At 39.6% G+C, this 7260-nt stretch overlaps 1 non-coding gene across 1 annotated transcript; it reads right to left on the bottom strand.

Annotated features, from left to right (window-relative positions):
• Window positions 1-390: 390 nt before the first annotated feature.
• On the bottom strand, window positions 391-498 carry LOC112761853 (small nucleolar RNA R71). The gene has a single exon (XR_003182226.1). It is a non-coding gene; the product is annotated as a small nucleolar RNA R71 (small nucleolar RNA).
• Between the last annotated feature and the right edge of the window lie 6762 nt (window positions 499-7260).

The raw sequence follows: 7260 nt of genomic DNA, 5'->3' as shown, positions 1-7260 counted from the left end.
GCCGAAAATAATGATAATGTAAGGAAGATGCTTGGTGACTTTACTGCACCTAATTCCAATTTACATGGAAGAAGCATCTCCATTCCTGCCATTGGAGCAAACAACTTTGAGTTGAAACCTCAATTAGTTTCTCTGATGCAGCAGAACTGCAAGTTTCATGGACTTCCATCTGAAGATCCTTTTCAGTTCTTGACTGAATTCTTGCAAATATGTGATACTGTTAAGACTAATGGAGTAGATCCTGAAGTCTACAGGCTCATGCTTTTCCCTTTTGCTGTAAGAGACAGAGCTAGATTATGGTTGGATTCTCAACCTAAAGACAGCCTGAACTCTTGGGATAAGCTGGTCACGACTTTCTTAGCCAAGTACTTTCCTCCTCAAAAGTTGAGCAAGCTTAGAGCTGATGTTCAAACCTTCAGACAGAAAGAAGGTGAATATCTCTATGAAGCTTGGGAAAGATACAAACAGTTGACCAAAAAGTGTCCTTCTGACATGCTTTCAGAATGGACCATCCTGGATATATTCTATGATGGTTTATCTGAGCTATCAAAGATGTCACTGGACACCTCTGCAGGTGGATCCATTCACCTAAAGAAAACGCCTGCAGAAGCTCAAGAACTCATTGACATGGTTGCTAATAACCAGTTCATGTACACTTCTGAAAGGAATCCTGTGAGTAATGGGACGCCTATGAAGAAGGGAGTTCTTGAAGTTGATACTCTGAATGCCATATTGGCTCAGAATAAAATATTGACTCAGCAAGTCAATATGATCTCTCAGAGTCTGCATGGAATGCAAGCTGCATCCAACAGTACTCAAGAGGCTTCTCATGAAGAAGAAGCTTATGATCCTGAGAACCCTGCAATAGCAGAGGTAAATTATTTAGGTGAACCTTATGGAAACACCTATAACTCAACATGGAGAAATCATCCAAATTTCTCATGGAAGGATCAAAATCCCCAACAAGGCTTTAATAATGGTGGAAGAAACAGGTTTAGCAATAGCAAGCCTTTCCCATCATCAACTCAGCAACAGACAGAGAACTCTGAACAAAATGCTTCTAATTTAGCAAATCTAGTCTCTGATCTATCTAAGGCCACTGTAAGTTTCATGAATGAAACAAGGTCTTCCATTAGAAATTTGGAAGCACAAGTGGGCCAGCTGAGTAAAAGGATCACTGAAATCCCTCCTAGTACTCTCCCAAGCAATACAGAAGAGAATCCAAAAGGAGAGTGCAAGGCCATTGACATAAGCGCCATGGCCGAACCTGTGAGGAGAGGAGAGGACGTGAATCCCAAGGAGGAAGACCTCCTGGGACGTCCAGTGATCAATAAGGAGCTTTCCTCTGAGGAACCAAAGGACTCTGAGGCTCATCTAGAGACCATAGAGATTCCATTGAACCTCCTTATACCCTTCATGAGCTCTGATGAGTATTCCTCTTCTGAAGAGAATGAGGATGTTACTGAAGAGCAAACTGCCAAAGTTTCTTGGTGCAATCATGAAGCTAAATGCCAAATTATTTGGCATTGATGCTTGGGAAGTTGAACCTCCCTTGTTCATCAATGAACTAAGTGATCTGGATCAACTGACATTGCCTCAGAAGAGACAGGATCCTGGAAAGTTCATAATACCCTGTACCATAGGCACCATGATCTTTAAAGCTCTGTGTGACCTTGGTTCAGGAATAAACCTCATGCCCCTCTCTGTAATAGAGAAACTGGAAATCTATGGGGTGCAAGCTGCTAAAATCTCATTAGAGATGGCAGACAGCTCAAGAAAATAGGCTTATGGACAAGTAGAGGACGTGTTAGTAAAGGTTGAAGGCCTTTACATCCCTGCTGATTTCATAGTCCTGGATACTGGAAAGGAAGAGGATGAATCCATCATCCTAGGAAGACCTTTCCTGGCCACAGCAAGAGCTGTGATTGATGTTGACAGAGGTGAAATAGTCCTTCAATGGAATGAGGACTCCCTTGTGTTTAAAACTCAAGGAGCTCCCTCTGCAACCATGGAGAGGAAGCAGCAAAAGCTTCTCTCCAAGCAGAGTCAACCAGAGCCCCCACAGTCAAACTCTAAGTTTGGTGTTGGGAGGCCACAACCAAACTCCAAGTTTGGTGTTGAACTCCCATATCCAAACTCTAAGTTTGGTGTTGGAGAGTCTCAACAAAGCTCTGCACATCTGTGAGGCTCCATGAGAGCCCACTGTCAAGCTATTGACATTAAAGAAGCGCTTGTTGGGAGGCAACCCAATGTTTATCTAATTCTTATTTTTATTGTTTTTCATGTTTTCTTAGGTTCATGATCATGTGGAGTCACAAAATAAATATAAAAATTGAAAACGGAATCAAAAACAGCAGAAGAAAAATCACACCCTGGAGGAGCATCTGCCTGGCGTTCAAACGCCAGAACAGAGCATAGTTCTGGCACTGAATGCCCAGAATGGGAGTATCCTGGTGCTGAACGCCCAGAACAAGCATGGTTCTGGCGTTCAACGCCAGAAATGGCAGCAAATGGGCATTGAACGCCCAAAATGGGCACCAACCTGGCGCTGAACGCCCAGAGTTGTGTGCAAGGGCATTTTGCATGCCTAAATTGGTGCAGGGATGTAAATGCCTTGACACCTCAAGATCTGTGGACCTCACAGGATCACCTCAGAATCTGTGGACCCCACAGGATCACCACCTACCTCATCATCTCTCTTCCCATTCATGATCATCCCTTCTGTTTTCCATTTACCACTCACATCCATACAACCACTACCTTCAAAATTCAACATCTCTCTCCCACCCAATCCCACCCATATGGCCGAATACACATCTCCCTCCATCTCCTCCATATCTTCTTCTTATTCTTCTATTCTTTCTTCTTTTGCTCGAGGGCGAGCAACATTCTAAGTTTGGTGTGGTAAAAGCATAGCTTTTTTGTTCTTTTTCCATAACCATTGATGGCACCTAAGGCCAGAGAAACCTCTAGAAAGAGGAAAGGGAAGACAAAAGCTTCCATCAAGGGTCTATAGCTCAGTGGTAGAATATTTGACTGCAAATCAAGAGATCCCTGAGATACCTCAGGGGATACATTTTCTTCCACACAATTATTGGAAGCAACTAAGGGTGGAACATCAAGAGCACTCCATCATCCTTCATGAAATCAGAGAAGATCTAAAAGCAATGAAGGAGGAGCAACAAAGACAAGGAAGAGACATAGAAGAGCTCAAGGACATCATTGGTTCCTCAAGAAGGAAACGCCACCATTACTAAGGTGGATTCATTCCTTGTTCTTATTTCTTCTGTTTTTCGTTTTCTATGTTATGTGCTTATCTGTGTTTGTGTCTTCATTACATGATTATTAGTAGTTAGTAACTTTGTCTTAAAGTTATGAATGTCCTATGAATCCATCACCTCTCTTAAATGAAAAATGTTTTAATTCAAAAGAACAAGAAGTACATGAGTTTCGAATTTATCCTTGAACTTAGCTTAATTATATTGATGTGGTGACAATGCTTCTTGTTTTCTGAATGAATGCTTGAACAGTGCATATGTCTTTTGAAGTTGTTGTTTAAGAATGTTAAATATGTTGGCTCTTGAAAGAATGATGACTAGGAGACATGTTATTTGATAATCTGAAAAATCATAAAAATGATTCTTGAAGCAAGAAAAAGCAGCAAAGAACAAAGCTTGCAGAAAAAAAAAAAGGGAAAAAAAATATAGGCGAAAAAAAATAGAAAGAAAAAGAAAAAGCAAGCAGAAAAAGCCAATAACCCTTAAAAACCAAAAGGCAAGGGCAAATAAAAAGGATCCCAAGGCTTTGAGCATCAGTGGATAGGAGGGCCTAAAGGAATAAAATCCTGGTCTAAGCGGCTAAACCAAGCTGTCCCTAACCATGTGCTTGTGGCGTGTAGGTGTCAAGTGAAAACTTGAGACTGAGCGGTTAAAGTCAAGGTCCAAAGCAAAAAAAAAAGAGTGTGCTTAAGAACCCTGGACACCTCTAATTGGGGACTTTAGCAAAGCTGAGTCACAATCTGAAAAGGTTCACCCAATTATGTGTCTGTGGCATTTATGTATCCGGTGGTAATACTGGAAAACAAAGTGCTTAGGGCCACGGCCAAGACTCATAAAGAAGCTGTGTTCAAGAATCATCATACTGAACTAGGAGAGTCAATAACACTATTTGAAATCTGAAGTTCCTATAGATGCCAATCATTCTGAACCTCAATGGATAAAGTGAGATGCCAAAACTATTCAAGAGGCAAAAGGCTATAAGTCCCGCTCATATGATTGAAGCTCTGTTTCATTGATAGTTTGGAATTTGTAGTATATTCTCTTCTTTTTATCCTATTTGATTTTCAGTTGCTTGGGGACAAGCAACAATTTAAGTTTGGTGTTGTGATGAGCGGATAATTTATACGCTTTTTGACATTGTTTTTAGTATGTTTTTAGTAGGATCTAGTTACTTTTAGGGATGTTTTCATTAGTTTTTATGTTAAATTCACATTTCTGGACTTTACTATGAGTTTGTGTGTTTTTCTGTGATTTCAGGCATTTTCTGGCTGAAATTGAGGGACTTGAGCAGAAATCAGATTCAGAGGTTGAAAAAGGACTGCTGATGCTGTTGGATTCTGACCTCCCTGCACTCAAAGTGGATTTTCTGGAGCTACAGAACTCGAAATGGCGCGCTTCCAATTGAGTTGGAAAGTAGACATCCAGGGCTTTCCAGCAATATATAATAGTCCATACTTTGGCCAAGAATAGACGACGTAAACTGGCGTTCAACGCCAGCCTTCTGCCCAAATCTGGCGTCCAGCGCCAGAAAAGGATCCAAAACCAGAGTTGAACGCCCAAACTGGCACAGAAACTGGCGTTCAACTCCACAAATGGCCTCTGCACGTGCTACACTTAAGCTCAGCCCAAACACACACCAAGTGGGCCCCGGAAGTGGATTTATGCATCAATTACTTACTCATGTAAACCCTAGTGACTAGTTTATTATAAATAGGACATCTTACTAGTCTTTTTGACCATCTTTGGATTACCTTATGATCTTAGATCACAATAGGGGGCTGGCCATCTCGGCCATGCCTGGAGCTTCACTTATGTATTTTCAACGGTAGAGTTTCTACACTCCATAGATTAAGGTGTGGAGCTCTACTGTTCCTCAAAGATTAATGCAAAGTACTACTGTTTTCTATTCAATTCTTCTTATTTCTCTTCTAAGATATCCATTCGCACCCAAGAACGTGATGAAGGTGATGATTATGTGTGACGCTCATCACCATCTCCCCTATGAACACGTGCCTGACAAACACTTCCGTTCTACATGAAATAAGCTAGAATGAATATCTCTTAGATCTCTTAACCGGAATCTTCGTGGCGTAAGCTAGAATGATGGCGGCATTCAAGAGAATCCGGAAGGTCTAAACCTTGTCTGTGGTATTCCGAGTAGGATTCAATGATTGAATGACTGTGACGAGCTTCAAACTCGCGAGTGCTAGGCGTTAGTGACAGACGCAAAAGGAGGGTGAATCCTATTCCAGCATGATCGAGAACCGACAGATGAATAGCCGTGCCGTGACAGGGTGCGTGAGAATATTATTCACTGAGAGGAGGGGATGTAGCCACTGACAACGGTGATGCCCTTGCATAAAGCCAGCCATGGAAAGGGGTGAGACTGATTGGATGAAGATAGCAGGAAAGCAGAGGTTCAGAGGAACGAAAAGCATCTCCATTCGCTTATCTGAAATTTCTACCAATGATTTACATAAGTATCTCTATCCCTATTCTATTATTTAATTTTTGAAAACTCCATTATCACTTTATATCTGCCTGACTGAGATTTGCAAGGTGACCATAGCTTGCTTCATACCAACAATCTCCGTGGGATTCGACCCTTACTCACGTAAGGTATTACTTGGACGACCCAGTGCACTTGCTGGTTAGTTGTATCGAAGTTGTGACAATTATGAATTAAGATCAAAGCACCAAGCTTTGGAGCCATTACCAGGGATTGTTCGAGCCTGGACATCACAATTTCTTTGCACCATGCACTCAAGTTGTTTGTTGCTTATTTCATATGGATGAATATGTGAATTTTGTTTAATTGTTATTGTATTCATATGGATATTGATTTGATTGAGTAAATTTGAGAAATATGCTAAATTGCTGCTGAAATGTTGCTAGAATTTGTTTAAATCTGTTTCACTATTAGTTTTTCATTTAAGTTAAATCTCCTCATCTTTCTATGAAATTCAATTACACTGAAATTGAGAATTGAGACTTGTGAGTGCTTTGATTAGACATGACTGGTAAACAAATTATGCAAAACTGTTGTGTTAAGGAAAAGGGAGAAAAACTCCATCAATAGAGACAATACAGGCTTGCTTTCATTTCAGCTAGAAGCTTAGAGTATTGCTGTTTACACAACTAATTGTGATGTAATTTAACACATGCATTATGCTTTTATTTTCAGTTTTTTTCGCTATATCACCCTGATCATCATATCGGTCCTCTGGTTTTCAAACCACACCATGATTCTCTAAGCCACTTTTTTCTCTTGTTCGTATGTATTTATTTACATATTTCTTTCTTCTTTTTGTATAATTAATGATCCTTATTTTGTGTTATTCAGTGCATGGTGAACCCTTTTTGGGAGTTCTCAGAGTATGCTACAATATTGCACTAAATAGGTATTACTCATTTATATGTTGTCTATGATTCTTATAGTTAATTAGTTATTAATCTATAGTACTCAAATTCATTCTTTGCTTTTGTAGCAAGAGTCCTATAAATCAAGCAACATCAAAGGCTATGCTGACACAGATGATCAGCATCATCTTTAGGAGAATGAAAACCAATCCGATGGGGCTTATTTTTATTCTTTATTATTAATTGTATGAATTTATCAAGGACTAAAAATATGACTTTTTTCCTGTTATGAATTTTTTAATTTGTTATTTTGTTAATTGTTACTTTCTTTTTGTGACTATATATAATCTTTTTGTCTATCACTTGTTTGGCAGAATATTTCAACTCAAACAGATGGTGAAGAGTAAGAAATTGTAAGTACTCATTCTAGCCCAGGACCATCTAGTCATGGAACTAATGGAAGAATTGTATCAATTTATGTTTATTACTCTATATATACACCCATATGCAGAAAGGTATTAACTATTAATTTATCATGCAACTGACTTTGGAGTGATTTATTAAGTAGTAATATAGAGCATGTTGTCATTTTAATGCTGGACAAAATGAGTTACTAGAAGTC

The sequence above is a fragment of the Arachis hypogaea genome, chromosome 16, assembly GCF_003086295.3.
Source record: "Arachis hypogaea cultivar Tifrunner chromosome 16, arahy.Tifrunner.gnm2.J5K5, whole genome shotgun sequence".
Taxonomy (NCBI): domain Eukaryota; kingdom Viridiplantae; phylum Streptophyta; class Magnoliopsida; order Fabales; family Fabaceae; genus Arachis; species Arachis hypogaea.
Note: the sequence above shows the minus strand (reverse complement) of the source record. Positions and strands in the feature narration are given on the sequence as shown.